Below are 26,372 nucleotides of genomic sequence, written 5' to 3'. Positions count from 1 at the left end.
AGCAAGATTATCAATAATACTGAGACAATGATAAGTGTCAATGTCCAACTTATATTGAGGGGCTGAGGCCAGCAACTCAAGGCTTGATAAAGAGTCGGAATAGATGATAATATTATTTGAATTTTCAATCAAAGATTGGTTTTGCTTAAGGTGTTCTAATGCCATAATTATGGCATTTAACTCAGCAGACATTATAGATAAATTATTAAATAGTGTCTCGCCCATTACAATGTTCAGGTGAGGAAGGAAAACACCACTTGCAACCTTCTCATTCATTTTTGACCCATCAACAAATATTTGGAAGTGATTTTTGTAGGTAATTGTATCAAGTTCTGCAAATTTTTTCTGAACAAAAGCAATGGGGGTTAAATCTTTATTCCATTTTGAAAATTCAGTATTTATTGTGGGAAATGACCAAGTTCAAGGAGGGGATTGGGGGAAAGTAGGTGCAATAGACTTTGCTGGTACAGGGAACTTCTTTTGAATATTGGTATACTCATCTGCAATACCTCTATACATGGCTGGATTTCTTAACCAATTATGTAATGTATGTGAGCTATTTGATTCAATTTTTGTAAGATGTTTTATCAAGAGAAAGCTACGTCTCTCTCTTATTGTTGTTAATCCACTCTCCATAAGCAGAAACTTGGTGCTTGTGGGTTTCCTAAGACCAAATATGAGGCGTATTATATCATTTTGTGTTGTTTCAATTTTTTGCATCTGGGTCTTTGCACATGCACCATATACAATGAGCCCATAATCAATATGGGGTCTTATATGTGATTTATAAAACTGGAGTAAGGTTTTCTCCTTACAACCCCAGGGTGTGGAAAGACGTCTTTTTAGTATATTTGCTTTTCTATAGCATTTTTTTATTGTGTTTGAAATGTGGAGGTGAAAATTAAGTTTTTGGTCAAGCATGAGACCTAGGTAATTAATATTATTATCTTCTGGAATAGTTGTTTTATTTAGAGTTAGTTTTGCATTAACATGGTTTCGCTTCCGGTGAAATTGGATTATTTTTGACTTGGTGGGTGCAATGGGTAAATCTGAATGTTGAGAGAATTTTTCAAACTGGAAAAGTGACTTTTGCAGATTTGACATTTGCTATCTTAAAGGTGTTGCCAGATGACCATAGCACCAGATCATCAGCATATTGTAGATTCGTGTGGGGTAGGTTCATGTCCCAGAGATATAGGGCAAATAGGAGGCAACTGAGGACTGCTCCCTGAGGTATGCCTTTGGATATTGTCTTTTGTGGTGAAGAGGCTGAACCAACACAAACAATGAAACTTCGCACTTATATGAAGGATTTAATAAAGGATATTAGCTTAGGAGGTACTCCAATGTTTGCAAGTTTATTTAAAAGGATTTGGTGGTTCACATTGTCATATGCCCCTTCAAAATCTAGGAAAGCTGCCACTAGGATATTATTATTAGAGAAAGATTCATTTATTGCATTTGTTAGCAAAATGAAAGCATCTGTTGAGGAGTGGTATTTCCTAAATCCAGTTTGAGTGTGTGGGATCATGTTATTTTTCTCAACAAACCAGAGGAGTCTGTGATAAATCATTTTCTCCATTATTTTCCCCATCACAGGTGTAATCATTATGGGCCTATAAGACTCAGGGTTATCTTTTGGTTTATTTTTCTTTAGGATTGGTAGGAGGGGCGAACATTTTCATATATTGGGGAACCTAGAAGATGCCCAAGCGTGATTATAACAATTTAGCAGTTCTTGTTTGTATGAAGGTGTGAGATTCTTTATCCATGTAGGGTGTATATTGTCATAGCTGCTGCTGGTTTTGGACCTAATATGATGTATTGCATTATTCAATTCCTGGATTGAAAATGGATTAGTTATGTACTCGGATCCTGGGCGTGGTTGGTAACTAGGGTTCATAGGAATTGTGGACAGTTTGCTTTGATTATTTGATGTTAGCTTATTAACAAAAAGAGTTGCAAATAGGTTAGAAACTACAGAACATTATAAACTTCAAATTTTGTGGGTGATTGTTATGGGTTCTAGTGAGATACAATAATTGGAATAATCAGAAGGGATTTAAGGTGTATTACTTTGTCTACTTATTTCTGATTCTCTACAGCTATTAGAAGGGATCCATCCTAATTAATGTTAAGGGAGAACATTGATTTTAGTAATTTAAAAATTGCAACTCTTATTGCAGTGATCATTTTTATTTCAAAGGGGGTAGTGGGAGTAATTTTAAGGTAAATTCCTAAGTTTTTAGAGGGAGGATCCTGGGCAGGGAGAGGGAAAATGCCTTTAATTGGGGAGATTTTTTTCCTTTTTTTAGAGCTTCTAGAAGGCTCTTGAAGCCCATTATCATCATTTATGTTTGCATTAGGATCTACAGCTATCATTGCCCTATTCTCCGAATTAGATCTATCAATAGAACTTTCAGATAATGTGCTTGACCAGCCATTATGGGTATCCTTGCACTATTGAATTTGATTTGGGATCTGGGGGGACGTTTTTTTTGGAGGACGTCTAAAAATTTCCGATTGGAAAAATCTTTAAACACAAAAATAAAACAAAACAAGAAGGGAAAAAAGATGATACCAAAACGTCTGCACTATACTATGGGGAGGATAAACACCACAGTATAGCCCTGAGGATGACTTGAGCAGGATAGGTTTGGTACAACTGCTGATTAGAAGCGATAATAATCACAAGAAAATATATTTCGATTTTCGAGGATCTCTTAACATTAACCGTGATGGATCTCTGCTAATAGCTGTAGAAGATCAGAAATCAGCAGATACAATAATTAACCTTAAATCCCTTCTGAATATCCCAATTATTGCATCTAATTGGAACCCAAAACAATCACCAACAAAAATTGTAGTTTATAATGTTCCCCTAGAGATATATACTCAGGAGTTAAAAGAAGGCCTATCAGATAGGGCTGGAAACACAATCCCAGTCGAGGATGTTACCCAACTTGGAAAACCTAACTCTACTGGCCTAAAAACTAGTAGATCCTTCTTATTCACACTAAAGGATAAAATTGATATCCCAGAAAAATTATTCCTATTTGGGCAAATCAAACCCCACAAGGAATACAAACCTAAGCCTATTCAGTGTCAGAAGTGTTTCAAACTGGGACACACGACAAACAAATGCAATGAAATTCTCCAAGAGTGTAGTAATTGTAAATCTTTCCATCCTAAAGAGCTGACAACTTGCAACAGCACCCAGCCTACATGCATCAATTGCAAAGGTCCACATGAATCTACAAATAAATCATTATGCCCTGCATACAAGAGAAGAGCTCTAACGCTCCAAATATCAACAGAGAAGGCCATCCCATACCCTTTTGCTGCAATGGAAGCAAATGCTGCCCAACAATACCAAATAAAGCCTGTAATGAAACCAACCAAAACCCCCAAGTCAAAAGCCCCAAATGCATCAAGCACCCCAAATGCAACAATATCTTCTAAGCCCCCGAGCTCAAATCCCTATCAGAAGAGTCACCAAGCCAGCAAGCATCGTTTTCTGGTGAGATGAGGCCAGCCTGGCCCTCCCTCCCAAGAAGAAACAAACCAGAAACACTACCAGGAATCAATCCCTTAACCAACAAACAGGATGCACTACCAAAAGTGCAATCCCCAAATATATGCTTATTCATTCTAAACTGTAATGCAGTTCAGGCCATGAACATACATCAACTACAGAAAACAAAAATTAGTGCAGAATTGGCAAAAATCTACATCCCAGATGATATGCTCATTCAAGCAAAAAAAGATCTTGCTTTACTTTTAACAAAGCTGAACATTGATACACAGTCATATGAAGAATAAATCAACAACACAACATTTATCAATACTCCAATGGAATGTAAGATCACTCACAGAAAACAAGCTAAATGAACTAATATCATTTATGAATAATAATTCGATTAATATTGCTTGCCTCCAGGAAACTCAGTTAACCCAAAATCAACAAATTAAGTCTCTGGGATATACTATCCTGAGAAAGGATATATCTTCAGAGAGAAAAGGAGGTGGTGTAGCTTTATTAGTTAATAATAATATAAAATTCTGAGGCATCAATTTTCCAGATTTTGAAAATGATGTTGATGTAATTGGTATAAGTGTTTGGCCGAATAATTTAAAAACCTACATAATAAGCTTTTATAACCCTAATGGCCAAACTACAGATGCCAAGGATTTCTTTAATCATATAAATAATTCTAATATGTTAAAAAACATCATTACTTGTGGTGATTTCAATGCCCACAGCCTTTTGTGGGGGAATAAACCAGCAAATAAAGCTGGTAAATTTATTGAGCATATGACTTCAAATAATAATGAATTAGCTGTTGCTACCCCTCCAAACCTGAATACATATTTTAACCCCAAAAATGGCAAATTCTCCACAATTGACCTACAAATTGTGTCTTTAAATTTTTTGAACAAAATTTACATAAATAAAATTGATAGTCTATGTACAGATCACTTTGCTATAGTTTGATCCCTAAATGAACCTGCTGAAACTTTATCTCATACCTCCAAATATATCAACACTAAAGCAAATTGGTCTATGTTCCAAAATAAGCTAAATGATGAAATTACAAGTTTCACCCAAAGTTCATGCATTTCCAACACAACAGTTGATACACATGCTGAAGCGTTGACATCTTTACTAATAAATACAGCTAATCATGCTATCCCCAGGACAACACCTAAGAAAACATTCCCTAAACAAATTCCGAAAGCATGGTGGACAAATGAGTGCCTAAATAAATGGAGGATAAAAAAGGCAGCTAGGACAGAATTCATAAAAAAAACATCACTTATTACATATTTAAAAAAATTACAAGCAGAATCTAATCTGAAAAGGACTATAATAGATGCTAAATATAAATACTAGAATAATTTTGCAAATAATCTCTCCAGAGAAATGCGTGAGCCAATTATACATAAAGTCATAAGCCACATATGTGTGAAAAAGACTTCTCCCAACCCACTCCTGTATGAGCTTTTACATAATAATACCCATTATGACAACGATATTGAAAACGCTAACCTATTTGCAACTCTTTTTGTTAATAAGCTAACATCAAATAATCAAAGCAAACTGTCCACAATTCCTATGAACCCTAATTACCAACCACGCCCAGGATCCGAGTACATAACTAATCCATTTTCAATCCAGGAATTGAATAATGCAATACATCATATTAGGTCCAAAACCAGAAGCAGCTATGACAATATACACCCTACATGGATAAAGAATCTCACACTTTCATACAAACAAGAACTGCTAAATTGTTATTATCACGCTTGGGCATCTTCTAGGTTCCCCAATATATGGAAGTGTTCGTCCTTCCTACCAATCCTAAAGAAAAATAAACCAAAAGATAACCCTGAGTCTTATAGGCCCATAATGATTATACCTGTGATGGGGAAAATAATGGAGAAAATGATTTATCACAGGCTCCTCTTGTTTGTTGAGAAAAATAAGATGATCACACAAACTCAAACTGGATACAGGAAATACCACTCCTCAACAGATGCTTTCATTTTGATAACAAATGCAATAAATGAATCTTTCTCAAAAAATAATATCCTAGTGGCAGCTTTCCTAGATTTTGAAGGAGTATATGACAATGTGAACCACCAAATCCTTTTAAATAAACTTGCAAACCTTGGTGTACCTCCTAAGCTAGTATCCTTTATTAAATCCTTCATAGAAGTGCGAAGTTTCATTGTTTGTGTTGGTTCAGCCTCTTCACCCCAAAAGACAATATCCAAAGGCCTACCTCAGGGAGCAGTCCTCAGTTGCCTCCTATTTGCCCTATATCTCTGGGACATGAACCTACCCCTCACGAATCTACAATATGCTGATGATTTGGTGCTATGGTCATCTGGCAACACCTTTCAGATAGCACAGTCAAATCTGCAAAAGTCACTTTTCCAGTTTGAAAAATTCTCTCAACATTCAGATTTACCCATTGCACCCACCAAGTCAAAAATAATCCAATTTCACCGGAAGCGAAATCATATTAATGCAAAACTAACTCTAAATAAAACAAAAGATAATAATATTCCAAAGATAATATTCCAGAAGATAATAATATTAATCACTTAGGTCTCATGCTTGACCAACAACTTAATTTTCACCTCCACATTTCAAACACAATGAAAAAATGTTATAGAAAAGCAAATATACTAAAAAGACTTCTTTCCACACCCTGGGGTTGTAGGGAGAAAACCTTACTCCAGTTTTATAAATCACATATAAGACCCCATATTGACTATGGGCTCATTGTATATGGTGCATGTGCAAAGACCCAGATGCAAAAAATTGAAACAACACAAAATGATATAATACGTCTCATATTTGGTCTTAGGAAAACCACAAGCACCAAGTTTCTGCTTATGGAGAGTGGATTAACAACAATAAGGGAGAGACGTAGCTTTCTCTTGATAAAACATCTTACAAAAATTGAATCAAATAGCTCACACACATTACATAATTGGTTAAGAAATCCAGCCATGTATAGAGGTATTGCAGATGAGTATGCCAATATTCAAAAGAAGTTCCCTGTAACAGCAAATTCTATTGCACCTACTCTCCCACAATCCCCTCCATGTATCTGGTCATTTCCCATAATATATACTTAATTTTCAAAATGTAATAAATATTTAACCACCATTGTTTTTTCCATATAAAACTTGCAGAACTTAATACAATTACATATAAAAATAATTTGCAAATATTTGTTGATGGGTCAAAAATGAATGAGAAGGTTGCAAGTGGTGTTTTCCTTCCTCACCTGAAAATTGCAATGGGCAAGAGATTATTTAATAATTTATCTATAATGTTTGCTGAGTTAAATTCCATAATCATGGCATTAGAACACCTTAACCAAAACCAATCTTTGATTGAAAATTCCAAGAATATTATCATCTCTTCCGACTCTTTATCATGCCTTGAGTTGCTGGCCTCAGCTCCTCAATATAAGTTGGACATTGACACTTATCATTGTCTCAGTATTATTGATAATCTTGCTTCAAGTGGCATAAAAACTTACTTTCAGTACATTCCTAGCCACTCTGGCATAAGTGGTAATCATCAGGTTGATGAAATAGCAAAAAATGCTATAAATATTGACCAGCCAAGTGGGAGACCAATCCCAATTAGAGATATTCACCGATGGAGGCTATCAGATGTTAATTTTAATAAGATTAATCCTATCCTTTCCCAATAAGTATCTTTCTATAATATATCATAGAATTTGTTCTGGAACAAATGGACTAAATTTCCTTGCATTCTCATATAAATTTTCTAATTCAAGTGGTTCAATTCCCCTTTCCCCTCTTTGTAGGCATTGTAATATGAATAATGAAACATTTGACCATTGCCTATTTGAATGTAATATGCTGACGTCTGCACAACATACCTTGCTTTCTAAACTGTTAAAATACTTCAAACACCACAAAATCCCACTATCAGCCAAGAGCCTAGCCAACTATACCTACACACAGAGCATAGAAATCGACATCTATCATCTTATATTTGAACTCCTAGAGTCGAAAGATCTGCTGAAAGATATCTGAATATATCTAATAAATATGAGGCAATCAAGGGATAGGGAGTGCTATGGACAGCTTTTTCTTCAGCATATGATTCTGCCATCATAATCATCATTGTGTATATAAAGAAATATATACCTACCAAATTGAGTACATAATTAAACCAATTTGTTGACAATTGGCTAAGGTTTGTTGTTTTTTATATATTTTGATTAGTTTCATTTGCTGATTTAGTTGAATATATTACGTCCAGTAAGGCTAAAAGAAAACACATAGGTCCAGTTAAAGGCCATGACAGATGTGCTGCTTGTTCTACTGAATTGGATGAGGGGTCCTCTGCCATAGAGTGTGATGTTTGTGAGAAGCGGATCTGCTGTGAATATCTGGACCTGTTGCCTGGGAAATATAAATTATTAAGCAAGATGATGCAATCCATTACCTGTTCCTGGTCATGTCCAGCCTGCAAAGTTATCCCTCCTCCTCCCCTTCTAGTGAGCAAGCTATGATAAATAAGCTAGCACCTGTTATAGACAATTCCTTGCAATCTTTCATGGACAATCTCAAGAAGGAGTTTTCCACCACTAGTCAGTTGACCCAAATACTTTCCCAACTGAGAACTGACATTAAAAGTGATATTTCTGCCCAGGTTAGTGATATTGCAAACAGGGTATCCCATATTGAAAATTCTCTACCATTGGTTTGCTCTGTTTCAACCATTCAGGACCTAGTGGTTTCTACAATGTCTTTTAAGTTGTCCCAACTTCCAGTAGCCCAATTAACCTAAAGTGATGTTTCTCAGGTAGTACGTTCAGAGTGCCAGCGTCTTGAAAGACGTCTTAGCATTGCTGTATATGGTATCCCCAAACAGACTGATGATGCAGTTTTCCTGTACAATTATGGAGTTGACATTGGTGCACCCTCCCCCCCCCCAGCCCAAGTAAAAAGACTTTCTAATAGCCATTAACCATCAAGTAGCCACACCCCTTCTCTTCTCTGTACAATCAACTGAATTTAGAAGGCAAATAATACAGGAATCCTTTGAAACAAAAGGATCAATCAGTTCCTATGGTGATAGCCCTAAGGAAGATAGCATAAAACAAAAAGCTCTAGTTGAGGAGCTGAAATGCAGAATAGCAAAGGGAGAGGCAGATTTGATAATTCATAATGGTGCCATCATCTGAAAAAACTTGTCAGTTGGTGCAATCTCCCCCAACTACTCCAATGTCCAACTAATGTATGTGCCTCCTTCTACCTGTTAATTGTTTAAGTGTTTATGGCAGGGGTCGTACAGTCAGCAGCATCCAAAATTAGGGACTTAGGGACATTCCTAAGACCAGATTGGGACGGCATTTCAGTAACCAAGTTAGCAAACCAAAGAACAGTACACGTCATGACCTTCTGGTTAACATGAAAGAAAACATAAGTCAACAATCCTTGGAAGCTCATGAAAAAAGCCAAACACCGCTATACAGACTAACTTGTATAGTCAAGCAGCTGATAAAGACTGTCTTGTTACTGCTGTCCTAGCAGTCTATTGTACTGCATTCTTTTTACCATAGCAGCTGTTCGAGCAGTCCCATTCTGTTTACCATAGCAGCTTCTCGTGAAGCCCAATAGTGATGAAGTCTTTAAGCTACTGAAAAACCTGGGTTTGCTGTCGCCTGTATGGGATACAGAAACAGAATATATGGGATATATATAATTTGGGCTATATACTTGCACAAAAGGGGGGGGGGGGGGTTAAAGTATTTAGACAGTTTGAAATCAGAAAACCATTCTTTCCAGGTATATGGTCACAAAAAAATTACGGAAGAATAGCAAGGTAGCTGGAAATTTTGTTAACTAACTAACTAACTAACTAAAAAAAAAAAAAAAAAAAAAAAAAAAAAAAAAGAGTACAAGGTAAATTTAATGTTTCATTTCAGTGTTTTTTTAGTTAAACACCTAGAACCTAAGCATTATGCCTTTACTAGCATAAGAAGAAAGGTCAGTAATTCAATAATCTATTTCTGTTTTGTTTTATATATAATAAATAATTGAGACAAAAACTTTGGAAAGTAGTGAAAAAATTATGGCAAGTTAAGTGAAAGTAATAGTCACTAAGGGTGGATTGTCACTAGTGAAAAATCACCAGAGGTGGCAACCCTGAACTAAAGGGGATTTTTGGGGAACCAATTTTTTTCAAGAAGACAGATGTTTGGAGAAATCCCCAAAAATTTGGGGATTAGTCAAAGCACTATTTTCAGACAAAGTCGGCCAACAAATTTTACTAGGCCAAGAAAACTGCCAAGTAGCATTGCTACTATGCTACCCCACTTTTTGCATGCCCCCCTGCAATGTGCAAATATATATCCCAAATTTTGTAAGTCCAATGCATTCTATTGCCCATCCATTGTCTTTGTATGCAGTGAAACCAGTTTTGTGAGATCTAACCTAAGTGTATTTCTTGAGTGTATTTCAATTAATTAGCAAGTACCATTAAAAACTCAGTATTTGATTATAATTCCATTTTTGTGAAGGTATAAAATCCAGAGGCATTGATTCATCATGTCCAAATTAAATAACAATTTACAAATCTTTTGAAAATTGCCATATTTACATTAGATTGTTATCATCACTCTTGTTTAAAACCATGTACGTGTAAACTGAACCAGCTGTAACAGAATAAAGATCCAGAAAAGCTCATGGGAAGTATATAATTTGAGTTATATACTTGAGTTTTAGGAAGGGGGAGTCAGGTAAAGAAAAGTTTCAAAGCTGCTGCCTGCCAGTAGCAAAATTGGGAGACCAATCCCAATTAGAGATATTCACCGATGGAGGCTATCAGATGTTAATTTTAATAAGATTAATCCTATCCTTTCCCCCTTCCCCAATAAGTATCTTTCTAAAATTTATCATAGAATTCGTTCTGGAACAAATGGACTAAATTTCCTTGCATTCTCATATAAACTTTCTAATTCAAGTGGTTCAATTCCCCTGTCCCCTCTTTGCAGGCATTGTAATATGAATAATGAAACAATTGACAATTGCCTATTTGAATGTAATATGCTGACGTCTGCACAACATACCTTGCTTTCTAAACTGTTAAAATACTTCAAACACCACAAAATCCCACTATCAGCCAAGAGCCTAGCCAACTATTCCTACACACAGAGCATAGAAATCGACATCTATCATCTTATATTTGAACTCCTAGAGTCGAAAGATCTGCTGAAAGATATCTGAATATATCTAATAAATATGAGGCAATCAAGGGATAGGGAGTGCTATGGACAGCTTTTTCTTCAGCATATGATTCTGCCATCATAATCATCATTGTGTATATAAAGAAATATATACCTACCAAATTGAGTACATAATTAAACCAATTTGTTGACAATTGGCTAAGGTTTGTTGTTTTTTATATATTTTGATTAGTTTCATTTGCTGATTTAGTTGAATATATTACGTCCAGTAAGGCTAAAAGAAAACACATAGGTCCAGTTAAAGGCCATGACAGATGTGCTGCTTGTTCTACTGAATTGGATGAGGGGTCCTCTGCCATAGAGTGTGATGTTTGTGAGAAGCGGATCTGCTGTGAATATCTGGACCTGTTGCCTGGGAAATATAAATTATTAAGCAAGATGATGCAATCCATTACCTGTTCCTGGTCATGTCCAGCCTGCAAAGTTATCCCTCCTCCTCCCCTTCTAGTGAGCAAGCTATGATAAATAAGCTAGCACCTGTTATAGACAATTCCTTGCAATCTTTCATGGACAATCTCAAGAAGGAGTTTTCCACCACTAGTCAGTTGACCCAAATACTTTCCCAACTGAGAACTGACATTAAAAGTGATATTTCTGCCCAGGTTAGTGATATTGCAAACAGGGTATCCCATATTGAAAATTCTCTACCATTGGTTTGCTCTGTTTCAACCATTCAGGACCTAGTGGTTTCTACAATGTCTTTTAAGTTGTCCCAACTTCCAGTAGCCCAATTAACCTAAAGTGATGTTTCTCAGGTAGTACGTTCAGAGTGCCAGCGTCTTGAAAGACGTCTTAGCATTGCTGTATATGGTATCCCCAAACAGACTGATGATGCAGTTTTCCTGTACAATTATGGAGTTGACCTTGGTGCACCCTCCCCCCCCAGCCCAAGTAAAAAGACTTTCTAATAGCCATTAACCATCAAGTAGCCACACCCCTTCTCTTCTCTGTACAATCAACTGAATTTAGAAGGCAAATAATACAGGAATCCTTTGAAACAAAAGGATCAATCAGTTCCTATGGTGATAGCCCTAAGGAAGATAGCATAAAACAAAAAGCTCTAGTTGAGGAGCTGAAATGCAGAATAGCAAAGGGAGAGGCAGATTTGATAATTCATAATGGTGCCATCATCTGAAAAAACTTGTCAGTTGGTGCAATCTCCCCCAACTACTCCAATGTCCAACTAATGTATGTGCCTCCTTCTACCTCTGTTAATTGTTTAAGTGTTTATGGCAGGGGTCGTACAGTCAGCAGCATCCAAAATTAGGGACTTAGGGACATTCCTAAGACCAGATTGGGACGGCATTTCAGTAACCAAGTTAGCAAACCAAAGAACAGTACACGTCATGACCTTCTGGTTAACATGAAAGAAAACATAAGTCAACAATCCTTGGAAGCTCATGGAAAAAGCCAAACACCGCTATACAGACTAACTTGTTTAGACAAGCAGCTGATAAAGACTGCCTTGTTGCTGCTGTCCTAACAGTCTACTGTACTGCATTCTTTTTACCATAGCAGCTGCTTGAGCAGTCCCATTCTTTTTACCATAGCAGCTTCTCATGCAGTCCAATAGTGATCAAGTCTTTAAGCTACTGAAAAACCTGGGTTTGCTGTCGCCTGTATGGGATACAGAAACAGAATATATGGGATATATATAATTTGGGCTATATACTTGCACAAAAAGGGGGGGGGTTAAAGTATTTAGACAGTTTGAAATCAGAAAACCATTCTTTCCAGGTATATGGTCACAAAAAAATTACGGAAGAATAGCAAGGTAGCTGGAAATTTTGTTAACTAACTAACTAACTAACTAAAAAAAAAAAAAAAAAAAAAAAAAAAAAAAAAAAGAGTACAAGGTAAATTTAATGTTTCATTTCAGTGTTTTTTTAGTTAAACACCTAGAACCTAAACATTATTCCTTTACTAGCATAAGAAGAAAGGTCAGTAATTCAATGATCTATTTCTGATTTGTATATGTAATAAATCATTGAGACAAAAACTTTGGAAAGTAGTGAAAAAACTATGTCAAGTTAAGTGAAAGTCATAGTTACTAGGGGTGGATTGTCACTGGTGATAAATCACCAGCGGTGGCAACCCTGAACTAAAGGGGATTTTTGGGGAACCAATTTTTTTCAAGAAGACAGATGTTTGGAGAAATCCCCAAAAATTTGGGGATTAGTCAAAGCACTATTTTCAGACAAAGTCGGCCAACAAATTTTACTAGGCCAAGAAAACTGCCAAGTAGCATTGCTACTATGCTACCCCACTTTTTGCATGCCCCCCCCCTGCAATGTGCAAATATATATCCCAAATTTTGTAAGTCCAATGCATTCTATTGCCCATCCATTGTCTTTGTATGCAGTGAAACCAGTTTTGTGAGATCTAACCTAAGTGTATTTCTTGAGTGTATTTCAATTAATTAGCAAGTACCATTAAAAACTCAGTATTTGATTATAATTCCATTTTTGTGAAGGTATAAAATCCAGAGGCATTGATTCATCATGTCCAAATTAAATAACAATTTACAAATCTTTTGAAAATTGCCATATTTACATTAGATTGTTAGCATCACTCTAGTTTAAAACCGTGTACCTGTAAACTAAACCAGCTGTGACAAAAAAAAATATCCAGAAAAGCTCATGGGAAATATATAATTTGAGTTATATACTTGAGTGTTAGGGAGGGGGAGTCAGGTAAAGAAAAGTTCCAAAGCTGCTGCCTGCCAGTAGCAAAATTCGACTGACTTCCAAAAGCTACTGAAACTTTAAGCAGCATAACTTGTGTTCTGACAGCCTTTCTTTGAGGAAAAATTATTTTTATTTGTAAAAATGATATTTTCAGATAAAATCTGCCAACAAATTTGAAAACTGCCAAGTAGCATTGCTACTTTGCTACCCCACTTTTGGCACTGCAACCCAATAGCAATAATGACCTCACCACCATTTACAAGAGCCTTGTTCAATTTACTTTACTAGTTAACTAATGAGACAAATAAGTAAATTTTGCTGTTTTATTTGTAATTCTTAATTAACTTTGAACATCTTATTTGACAAATGGATTCTTAGTTGACTAAAAAGTTAACAATAACACTACTATTAAGAAATCTTTGTTCTTGGATATCTACTAAGAATCTCAGGCAAGAAGTTCAAACTAGCTTCCTCAGTTAACTTTATTGCAAATAAAACGCTAAAAGCAAAACAAGTAGACTTGTTAGTTAACTAAGTTTTGTTAAATCATACACAACTAAGATTCAGCCTGGGCAAAGTCAGCAACGGAAGCTATTTGTCACCTATCCTATAAAACGTTCTCACTGATGTGCAGTGTTGCCACTAGACCGGCACCGCTCCGCGGCGCCGGCCTCGTCAAAAAGCGGCATCCTTGAACCAAAATGCGGTAAAAACCGCGGCATGCCCGAAATTCTTGGAAAAGCTGTTTTTTGTCTTTTTGAGAGAGAATGGGTGAAAAATCTCGCTTTAATATGAATGTTGATTCAGTGTCAAGTGAAGTGTGGTGAAGATCGGTCATAAATTTGAGAAATCATGTGCGGTCTATTCTTCTTTTCAGCGGTCAAAGGTAAGTATGGTTAGCTCAGTCTGTCAACACATCTTTGTCGTTCATCGTTTTCATCAAGCACACAACAGAAGTATAAGTACAAAGGTACCACAGCAGGGAAAGTCCACGCTGGGACAACCACGCAAATGTGAAGTGAATAGTGATGAAATTATGAGGTATTTTCCCTTTGGCCCTCGAGCCCATCCAATAGAATAATTGATGGGTACCTAGATTTTTATATCTCAACCTTTTTCGAATATTTTGCAATAAAAATCGATATCAAAAGCTTCAAGAATGAACATTCAGATAAATAATACAAGACAAACAGACAAGATTGATTTCAGACAAATAACACAAGACAAACAGACAAGATTGATTTCAGACAAATAACACAAGACAAACAGACAAGATTAATCGGAATCCGACTGTTCACGTGTGTCACAAACAATATCTTGGGTCAGACCATACACAATGCTTTGGTTCAAAACGTTACAGTCACGAGAACAAGCACTAACCTTCACTTTGAGCAGACGCTTGACTAGTCTGGGCTTTAGCTGTAGCACTGACTTCCCCGAGTCAAGCCCTCCTTTAGAATTAAACGTAAGACCACATTTGTATTTCAGTGTTGCTGATAGAGTCTCTGCGAACAGTCGGTTTTGCATATCAGGCTTTGCTTACTTGAGCAAACTAAAGAGACTCTCTGCACAAACGTTTGAGAAAGTGAGTAAAAAAAAATACAGAACCATTTATTCGATATTTGGGAACATCCAATTACCATTTGGTGACTTTGTTTGCAAGATGTAGCGCCAGTAAACGACAATGTCAATGTCATCTACGTCAGGGAGATCGACAGTACTAGGTAGAGCTACACTCGGTAGAGACCGCCATTCCTGCTCTAGCTTTGCTTTATTCCAAAGCGCAGAATTGTAGTAGTAGAAGAATTGACGAAGACTGGGAACTTTGAGTTCATAACTAGAGCTTGGGGTAAGCAAGTGTACCAGGTCGTAGATCTTTTCAGATAATGAAAACGGTCAAAAATCTGTTGAACAGCTTCGACGTAGAAATCCCTCGCAGAGCGACGAATTCGGAGACTTTCCGCTACAAAACGACCAGTGATAACTTCTCTCGTTTCGAGCCCCTCAAGGAAATCGTACCCTTTGTAGCCGATATAGACATTTTCGTCGGGAAGATAGTTCAATTCGTCATGCGGATTGATGTCAAAAGGGTTGACTGTTCTAACATATGAAGGCTTCATAAAGTTCATGGATAATGTCCGAAGAAGTTTTCCCACCTGGGTTTTCATGAGGTGAAATAGGGGTTTTTCAGACTGAAAGATGGTGTTGAACTCATTCAGCTCTCCTAACACGTACTCGACAAAAAACATCATAACCCTCCAGTATGGGTTGTTTAGTGTCCTTATTACATGATCATTAGCATGCGAGGGATCATCAACTACCAACGAGTCCCAGTACAACGTAAGAGTATCCCACTGTTCGAGAATACGGCGTACACAGTTTTGAAACAACAACCAGCTTGTTGGAGCCATAGCAAGGAATCTGTGCTGTTCCACTAGAGTAAAGACTTGAAATTCTTTCCTATATGCAGCTTGGCGTTTTGCACTATGCCTGAAGTGATTGCACACAGTCCGACACAGATCTTCGAGGCTGTTGGACAGTTTTTTGCAAGCGTTACTTGCAACAAGGGCACACAGATGGCAGCTACATCTCATAACTGTAACCCAGGGATATTTCCTTTCAACAAGCATTTTGACTGAGCGGTTTATCCCCATCATAGCATTCGTCGAGTCAGAGCAGAATCCGATCCAGTTTTTAGAGGAAGACCCGCCTTCTTGACATCATCCATCACCTTCACTAGCTGGCTGAATAGACCAGACGCTGATCCGTCGCTGATTTCGACAAGAGCGAGTAAATCTACCTGCACATTCATTGCTTCGTCACAAAAGCTGACACAAACAGCAAGTTGTTTGGCTACTGAGGAATCTGTGGTGTCGTCAATTACTACGGAGAAAAGATTTGTTTTCAGGTTTTCATGAAGCTTCTAATGAAAATGAGGGGCCAACGCTTATTGAAAAATATTAATTGCTTTAGTTTTACCAAGAGTGGCCTGGCTTAAAAGATCTAGTCCTAGTAAATTTTTCATAACTTTCAACAAGTCTTCAGAGAGCGAATAGATTAGATTGTACTCAACAAGATATGTCACCAGCTTTGCTTCAACAGTGGCCGCTCTTTCGATTTTTGAATCGTCAGGAAAATGAAGACTCAATGGCATGGTCTTAGAAGACGAAGTTATCCACGTTTTTTTTATTTTCTTCAGGAGCATTGGTCTGTTTGTGCCTTTTTGCGTCGTGTTTCCCTTTTTTACAAACGAAATCCTTTTTGCAGTAAATACAGTGAGCTAAATATCCACTGTTTTGACCGGTCTGCACCTTTCCTTTCTGTAAACATTCATTAAAGTCAGGGTCTCTTTCCCACTCAGTTTCTTGTCGTTGGTCTGCCATTTTCTTTGTGATCCTCGGTTTTTTATTGGATGGTCGATTATTTTCCGACTCCTTATCACCGTCCTCATTTTCTTGATCGATATCTATCACTTCTGCCATTATGTTGTAGCACGTTTGGTCTATAAACAAGAGAAATATTTAGCTAGTATTGATCCTGCTAGTCTTTGATTTACAATAATATAAATATGGGTCTTGATATTATCATAATACCATGTTATAACATAATACTATGTCAACTTATGGGCCGTTTTAGGAAGAACTATCGTATCGGTTATAACTAGATAAAAAAAACAAGTTTTTTTAAACTGTGATAAGGAGGAAAATTAAAGCTCAAGACAAACAGATATTATTCAGTAAATGAAGGGTTGCCCCTCCTCAATACCTTGCTCTTTACGCTAAAGTTTGACTGTTTATTCAAAATTTCTTAGGAACAACTACTGAAACACAGTTTAATTAGAACAGGAAGCTTTTTTGTAAAGACTAACACTCTTAGCGTCAGGAGCAATGCACTGAGGACGGGACAAATCTTCACATACGGACTAATTTCTGATCGTTTTGAGTTTTAATGTTTCTCTCCATACTTTCAGTTAAAAAAAAATTAGTTTTTTTTAGATTTCTGATCTTTTTTCAAATAATGCCAGTAAATCCGGTTCGTCTTTCATGAAATATACCCCCTCCGTTACGGAACACCCCGCCGTTGAACTTTCATTTAAAAGCCAGTGCACCCCCCCCCCTCCGTCAAATTCCCTCTAGATAGTTCCAACCTTGCTGAGAATCCCCCGTCCCTGTAAAATTTCCTGCAGACGATTCAGTCGAAAAATTCTCCTTAGCATACTTTCATTTGAAAACAAACTTTAATCTCTAATCAGTTTTTCGCTTACTCCAGAAATGCCACCTTCCGTGGAAATTTTTCCAGAAAATCAAAACACGCGGAATATAGCCCCTGGATAATTCCCGTGGAACATCTCCACACGCAAAATGGAGTTGGTAAAGAGAATGTAAGACAGTTAAAAAGAATTTCGTATAGGAATTCCCCCAGTGTAAAATTTCCCCTGGAAATTTCCCCCCCCCCTCCAAATATCTCCCCAAGAAAGATTTCCCTATTGAAATCAACCCCAAGCACAACCCCCCCCCCCCAAAAAAAGTCTGTATAATTCCCAGTAACGAATACTATTCATAAGAAATAGGCAAATTTCATAGCTCGACCCTCCACAGACTGTGGGTGAGTCTTTTTACCTCCTAAAGACATAGCTATTCGATATTTTAACTATACTGAGCAAAATGGCTATTTTGAAATTTTTATCAGGTAACTTTGGGAAAAAAAGGGTGTGCAAGTTGCCCTTCAATCTTTTTTTATCAATATGCACAACAACAAAAAAGAACAATTTTCAGCAAATCAACTAAAACAGGACCTTTGCTGTGGGGGAGTTTTATATCTTAAAAACCTTTGCAAGAGTGTACTCAACATTCTTGTAGGATTTCTTAGTGAACAGACAAACAGTATAATAAAGAACGATGTTGGCTTAATGTATTGTTTTTTTTTTTTTTTTTTTTTTGTTTTTTTTTTTTTTTTTTTTTTTTAGACCAGGGCACTTTGTATCGAGGGAGTTGTCGTAGAAACATGGAAAAGGGATTATTCAATTGGAAATTGAAGTGGTTTTTGCTATTTTTGATAGCTGAAAGTGATAGGAAGGCAACTAACACCCCTTTCACAACTGAATGTACATAGTCAGTTTAATATACATGTACTGATGTTCAGTAATCAAAATGTTAATATTATTTGATTTATTAAATTTATAAAAGTAAAAACATTTATATTTTTTCAGTAAATTGCAAGTTTTGATCTGGCCTTGAGTAGGCACGGGGGTTTTTTGCCCAACTTATTTCAATGTCTGCTCGTTTTGAGTTTCACTCGGTTATTTATTGTAATTTCTGTTCGTTTTGGGTTTCATTTATTTATCGATGCTGATTTGCGGTAGTTTCACGCTTGATAGATTATTTGATTTTATTTTTGTTCATTTTTTGCTTAATGGATTTCTTTACTTTTTTTTGAAAAACTTATTTTGTGGAAAAAGTTTTTTTAATTAATCTGCAAAAACGCGTCGTATAATATACGCGTATAATATACGCAAAAACGCGTATAAATATATTGTCGTATAATAATAATATTTAAGACCCACTCTATAGGTTTAAGATAGTGGAGTAATCAAAGGAAAGAAATAGAGAGAGTACAAAATAACACACACAACAACAAAACCACACAATGATAAATTCTGTTTCTAAATCTGAATAGTAAATTTTTTTTTTTACCAAAAAGGGCTGAAAGACCAAATAAAATTGCGTTACTTCGTTGCTATGACTTGGGCCCATGCTGACTTGGACACACATATTCAAGAAACGAATTAAACGGATAGGTCAATTACGATCCTTACAATCCTGACAGTCGTTTTTTTGTTTGACATATATTTCGTTCGGAATCGGGCTGAAACCAAATAACTTGTTATACGTATATTTTTTATTTGAATTTCACTAGATGTTGGAAATAGGGACAAGGAGATACACTAAATTCGTTTTTGAGCTTCAATTTTTCACCAGACAAGTAGCTCCGGAATCTCGGTGAAATCGGAAAATTGGCAAAAGACAGGATTGTTTCGATTGGTATTGTCAAAATAGATATGACTTATAAAGGTAAAAATACATACTGAATCTGAATCGAAACATGGTTTTCTCAGTGGAATATTCATTCGGCCTTAATCTGTTTCTATATATTTAAGAGTAAAAATTTTAATGGAGTCTGGCGAAGACTGGATTTAGCGAAGGCAAAACCTAATGTTTTGATTAGAAATTGAATTTTTGGGATCCCATAGAATCTATGGTCTTGTTTTTCACTTTCACAGAGGCACATTCAGTTATCAGATATTTTGCGTCCAGCCAGCCGCGTCGGAGAGTAGAAACGCTGGACACAGTTAACAAGTGCTAACAAGGAAATTGCTAATTTCGAAAAAGAAGTTATATTTCTTAGCTGTTTAATCATCGTGATTTTGATGATCTCTTCTAGTGAGAATCTGGCTTTCAAAACTTTTGGTAGGAACTACACCTCTCGTTGATACCATATGATGAATTCGAATTTTGAAATGATGAAGTAACGAACTGGCAACTAGTTAAAACACGCATTTTGGTAAACAGAAAACAGATCATAGAAGCCGCCAAACCCCTATGATAGACCAGTGCTTTTTGGCTCAATAAACTCTTTCTGACCTGATTATATCCAGGGCCATAACTACTAGGCGGGAGGAGGGGCGCCCCCCCGAGGAGGGGCGCCCCCCCCCCCAAATATTTTCGGCCAGTCGTTAAAAAGTAGCCGAGTCAATGCGCAGCGCCGCTATTGTTCGTGAAAACAGTAAATTTTTTACTTGGAAACAGTAGATTTCCCTTAAAATCAGTCGGTTTGTTCTTGTAATTAGTTGATTTTATTAAAATCAGCCAAATTTTTGTCAACAAAGTCGTTTTTTCTCAATATTAGTAGTTTTTGTGTGCATAAAGCAGTCAGTAAAAAAGACCAGCCAGTCAATAAATACCTCCCCCCCCCACAGTTTGGCTAATGACGGTTCTTACGACGCTTAGGCTACTTAAATATAGTTACTCCTTACCCTCAGACAATCCTGTGAAATAAGACAAGTCTGTCTGGTCTTTATTGCTAGCTTGAAAACACGGGCTGAGCTGACCGAGGTAAATGAAGTCATGAGATGAACTGAAAAACTCTTACGAAAGTCAAAGCGTCGTCAAACCCGCAAAAATAACTCAACCCCATTCGAACACACTGGCCTCCCAGGGGACAAGCTGCCGACGGGTCATTAATTAAGGTCAGTAGTTGACTTCCGCGAAACGAGTCCGCCGCGTCTTTGAAATCCCAATTTTATATACAAATTTTACATACGGGAACAAATGCGGTATAAAAAGCCATTTCGCGGCATAATCACGGCGTGCGACATGGTCAAAATTTTATGCGGCATTTCCCTCAGAATCACGGCGTAATGCCGCGAAATGCGGCATAAGTGGCAACACAGCTGATGTGATGCCTTGGATGCAACTATCTATCTACCTATGCAACGTCAATACTAAATAACTGAAAGTAGATGGCACAACAAAACCTCCTGCTATGCAGTATAACTTCTAGATGGCAGGGTGAGATACAAGAACTCCATGGCACTGGCTAAAGGCTTGTTTGTTGTAGGCAATGGAGACTACATTAAAAAAAAAAGAAAAAAGAGGAACAGAAATAGGGACTATAGAGATTTTTTTTAGGGACTTTTGTAATTTTAGGACTTAGGGACCTTTGCACAGCAGCCCCTTTTATGGACTTGTATCACCAAATTCTGTCTCTCAATGGTCTAGTAGTGAACATAGTAATAATATCTCCCTGTCTGATGCCGAAATTTCTCCTGCTTCTTCAGCAACAGCTTGCTTACCTGATGTTTCTTCTATGATGTTTCATAGTGCTGTATCCAACAACCTTACCAGGCCTTTGGTTCCTGCGTCCTCTCAGATTCCTACCTCACATGGAATGAGGTTCTTTAGCTCCAATATTGGTAGCCTCCCTAATAAGCTTTCTGAACTTTCCTTTTGTATGAAATCTGAAGGAGTGGACATTGCTGCCATTACAGAAGTTTCACCAAAATATACCATGTCAGTCGTAACTCCTGATGAAATCAAAATTGATGGTAGTAACCAAAGTTTAAAAACATGTTTCTAAAAAACTGTCTTGCAAGAAAAATTTACCATTTATACCTGATTCACAGTGATAATTATTTTTGGTAGTCTTAATAGTAATACATTATTATGAAAACAAACTGGCATAGATTTCTAACAGAGGCACCCTTATTGGTGCATGGGGCCTTTTGCAGCTGCCACTGCTCACCATGATCTGTTTTGAGCCCTTTTAGACCATTAAAGATTCAAAACGCAATTTACCCCAGAAGCAGTTATTGAATTCTGAAAGAGCATAAAAAAGGCATGGTACTAGTGCATTAAATTTACTCTTTTATATACTGTATATGGAATGTCAAACTGGAGATGCTACAGATAGCAGGTCAGATACCTGCCAGACTGGTTATTTCAAAGATGGCTATTAAGAATTAGAATGCAAAGAGTAGTTTTCATTGTGTTTATAGTATTTAAACTGTTGTTTTTTGGGGTTTAGGGGGGAAAGGAAGGTACCTAGGTTAGATTAGGTTATGTATTTAATATATAGTATGCCCCCCCACCCCCTAAGGTGTAAATATATAACCAAAATTTGTTTCTAAACTATTATATATTAATCCTATTTTATTTTATTTCATTAGAATTAATCAAACTTGACTTCTTTATCAGTATATAAAAGAGTATGTTTAATCCACCAGTACCAGCATCAAGTGATGTATTTGTTTTTATTCTAGCTAAATTATCTTGTAAACAATAAATTTACTAATATTTATTGGTTCACCTTTTCTGAAGGAAAAGATGATTGGTTCACCTTTTATGGAAAGGTTATTGGTTCACCTTTTCTGAAACAAATTAAACTAATATCATTAGATTCCTTATTAAATACCATTTCCAAATATCATGGTTGTTCTTCTGACAATGCATTAGTAGTCTTGTATAGGTTAGCTTTTTTATAAATTATAATTCCTTTGATGAAACAAATTTTCTGTAGTTTCAACTTGATGTACCCTAGTTTTATTTGGGAAGTTTGTATATTTGTAAAACTAATACTTGAAATGATTTTAAAATGGGGATAGCAATGGAAGGAAACATCTAATGAATAGAAATATGCTGAATATTATAAAGTAAAGAATTTTATTATTTTACTGTTCTGGTTTAGTTTTATTAATTTAAAAAAATTCTACAAATAAGCTTTTCAAAGAAAAGTGAAGATCTATATTAAACTAAAATTAACATAAATTAAGTCAAATAATTTTCTAAGTGTAAAACAACTGAAAAATACCCATCAATAAATAGATGAAGCCCAAAAAAGAAAGAAAATACAGTAAATGAGCAAAAACTATGATGATTGGCCCCCTCCAATACCTTCTGAAGACCAGTATATAATTTGCACTTATGTTAATTTGCTCTAATGTAAAGGGGCATCAGAGAGGAGAGAGGCTACTGTCAGAAAAACATCCATAATATTTTGAAATATCATAAAATAAGGAATCTAATGGCATAAACCTAATTTGGTAGAATTCTACTTTGGGTACTTTTGGCTATCTTGGAAAGAGGTTAGGTTAGGAAAATGAAAATTTCAGGGATGGGACTACAGGCTAAACTATGTCCAAGGAAGGTATTTTGAAGTACCTACCTCAACTCCTTCTCTCTCTAGAGGGCCCTGACCTTTAAAATATATGTGTTATAAAAGTGAAACCTTTCAAAACAGATCTTCTGCTTAAATGAAGTACCGTACAACAAAACTGTTTTCAGCTTCACAACATTGCTTAATCACAATTTATAAGGTTTTAAAGATATGAAAATACATTTCCTAAATTTTGAAAAAAAACATTGACATGGCTTAAAATTCTACTCAAATAACAGGAATTGTATTTTCAAAACTAAAGCCAGAGAAAAAGAAACTGATAATTAAAAATTAAGTTAAGATGTTGTTTTGTCAAAATTTCAATAGGTATACCTGTCATGTAGGCAAATTTCAGGACCATTTAAAGGGAGAAGGAGTGGAGGTGGGTATTTCAAAATACCTTCCTGGGACATACTTTAGCCTATAGACCCATCTCTGAAAGTTTCATTTTTCTAACCCCTTACCAAGAGGATATCCACTCTTTGACTATTGGAAAAAATTAGTATATAAGCTTATATAAAATGGTACTATCTAATCTCCTTATATTTAAAAATATTTTTGCCATCTAGTTGGAAAATTTTGCCCATCCCTATAGGAGAAATCTATATTTGCCAAATAGTTGACAAGAAACATTTTCCCAGCAAAACTTTTATTTTTCAACCAATTGACTAATAACTGGTCAATATCTACCAAATCATATTATTGAGTTAGGAATAAAGTAAATACACCATGTGATGCCTTTTTTTTATGCTGTTTACAAATATAATAATCATTTCTCTCAGACATTAATTTCAGCCCCCCCCGTATATAAGCTATACCTAACCTAACCTGGTCAATATCTACAAAATCATATTATTGAGTTAGGAATAAAGTGAATACACCATTCGATGCCTTTTTTTATGCTTATTACGCATATAATATAGGCTATACCTAACCTAACCCTGAATTGGCCGATATAGGGGGGGGGCTGAAACTCATTTTTGATAGAAATACTTATTATATTCATAATCAGCATAAAAAAAGGCATCAAATGGTGTATTCACTTTTTTCCTAACTCAATAATATGATTTCATAGATATTGACCCTAACCTAACCCTGAATTGGCATGTATAGGGGGGGGGGCTGAAATTCATTTCCGATAGAAATGCTTATTATATTCTAATCAGCATAAAAAAAAGGCATCAAATGGTGTATTCAGTTTAGTCCTAACTCAATAATATGATTTGGTAGATATTGACCATAGCCTAACTTTTCCCTAGCAACACTTAATTTTGCCAACTAGCTGGAAACAAACATTGTCCCAGAAGAAAATTTATTTTCCAACTAGTTGACTAATAGCTTATCCCCAGCAATGCTTAATTTAGCCAACTAGTTGGAAAAAAAATTACCTGTTCTGCAGCCATTTAAACATTTGCCATCTCAATTACTTGGACCATGCTTACGAATGTCATATCGACAACAACAGCAACCGTACAAGAAAATCGAAATATATTTTCTTGATTATTATCGCTTCTAATCAGTAGTTGTACCAAACCTATCCTGCTCAAGTCATCCTCAGGGCTATACTGTGGTGTTTATCCTTCCCATAGTATTGTGCAGAGGTTTTTATATAATATTTTTTCCATTTTTTTTTTTGTTTTTTTTTTTTGTTTAACGCTTTTTCAAATGGGAAATGTTCAGAAGTCCTCAAAAAAAAAAACGTCCCCCCAGATCCCAAATCAAATTCCATAGTGAAAGATACCCATCATAGCTGGTCAAGCACATTATCTGAAAGTTCTAATGATGGCTCCGATTCGGAGAATAGGACAATGATAACTGTAGGTCCTAATGCATCCATAAATGATGATAATGGGTTTCAAGAGGTCCTCTCTAGAAGCTCTAAAAAAAGGGAAAAAATCTCCCAAATTAAAAGCATTTCCCCTCTCCCTGCCCAAGAACATTCCTCCAAAAACTTACGAATTTACCTTAAAATTACACCCACCACCCCCTTTGTAATAAAATTGATCACTGCAATAAGAGTTGCAATTTTTAAACTGCTTAAATCAATGTTCTCTCTTAACATTAACCGTGATGGATCTCTGCTTATAGCTGTAGAAGATCAAAAATCAGCAGATACAATAATTAACCTTAAATCCCTTCTGAATATCCCAATTATTGCATCTAATTGGAACCCAAAACAATCACCAACAAAAATTGTAGTTTACAATGTTCCCCCAGAGATATCGACTCAGGAGTTAAAAGAAGGCCTCTCAGATAGGGCTGGAAACACAATCCCAGTTGAGGATGTTACCCAACTTGGAAAACCTAATTCTACTGGCCTAAAAACTAGTAGATCCTTCTTATTCACACTAAAGGATAAAATTGATATCCCAGAAAAATTATTCCTATTTGGGCAAATCAAACCACACAAGGAATACAAACCAAAGCCTATTCAGTGTCAGAAGTGTTTCAAACTGGGACACACGACAAACAAATGCAATGAAATTCTCCAAGAGTGTAGTAATTGTAAATCTTTTCATCCTAAAGAGCTGACAACTTGCAAAAACACCCAGCCTACATGCATCAATTGCAAAGGTCCACATGAATCTACAAATAAATCATTATGCCCTGCATACAAGAAAAGAGCTCTAACACTCCAAATATCAACAGAGAAGGCCATCCCATACCCCTTTGCAGCAATGGAAGCAAATGCTGCCCAACAATACCAAATAAAGCCTGTAATGAAACCAACCACAACCCCCAAGTCAACTGCCCCAAATGCATCAAGCACCCCATATAAAACAACATCTTCTAAGCCCCCTAGCTCAAATCCCTATCAGAAGGAATCACCAAGCCAGCAAGCCTTGTTTTCCGGTGAGATGAGGCCAGCCTGGCCCTCCCTCCCAAGAAGAAATAAACCAGAAACACTACCAGGAATCAATCCCTTAACCAACAAACAGGAAGCACTACCAAAAATGCAATCCCCAAATATATGCTTATTCAATCTAAACTGTAATGTAGTTAAGGCCATGAACATACATCAACTACAGAAAACAAAAATTATTGCACAATTGGCAAAAATCTACATCCCAGAGGATATGCTCATTCAAGCAAAAAAAGATCTTGCTTTACTTTTAACAAAGCTGAACATTGATACACAGTCATATGAAGAATAAATCAACAACAC

General features: G+C 36.3%; 1 protein-coding gene across 1 annotated transcript in view; it reads right to left on the bottom strand.

The window, feature by feature from the left end:
* Positions 1-24,661, bottom strand: part of LOC148946128 (tether containing UBX domain for GLUT4) — a 75,637-nt gene extending 50,976 nt beyond the window's left edge. Inside the window, exon 1 of the mRNA XM_089097615.1 lies at positions 24,595-24,661. The gene's annotated coding sequence lies outside the window, so the exon portion shown is untranslated. The remainder of the gene's footprint in view (positions 1-24,594) is intronic.
* Positions 24,662-26,372: the final 1,711 nt, after the last annotated feature.

This window comes from Artemia sp. Qi Xiang Cuo, chromosome 12, assembly GCF_049724085.1.
Source record: "Artemia sp. Qi Xiang Cuo chromosome 12, ASM4972408v1, whole genome shotgun sequence".
NCBI classification, from domain to species: domain Eukaryota; kingdom Metazoa; phylum Arthropoda; class Branchiopoda; order Anostraca; family Artemiidae; genus Artemia; species Artemia sp. Qi Xiang Cuo.
Note: the sequence above shows the minus strand (reverse complement) of the source record. Positions and strands in the feature narration are given on the sequence as shown.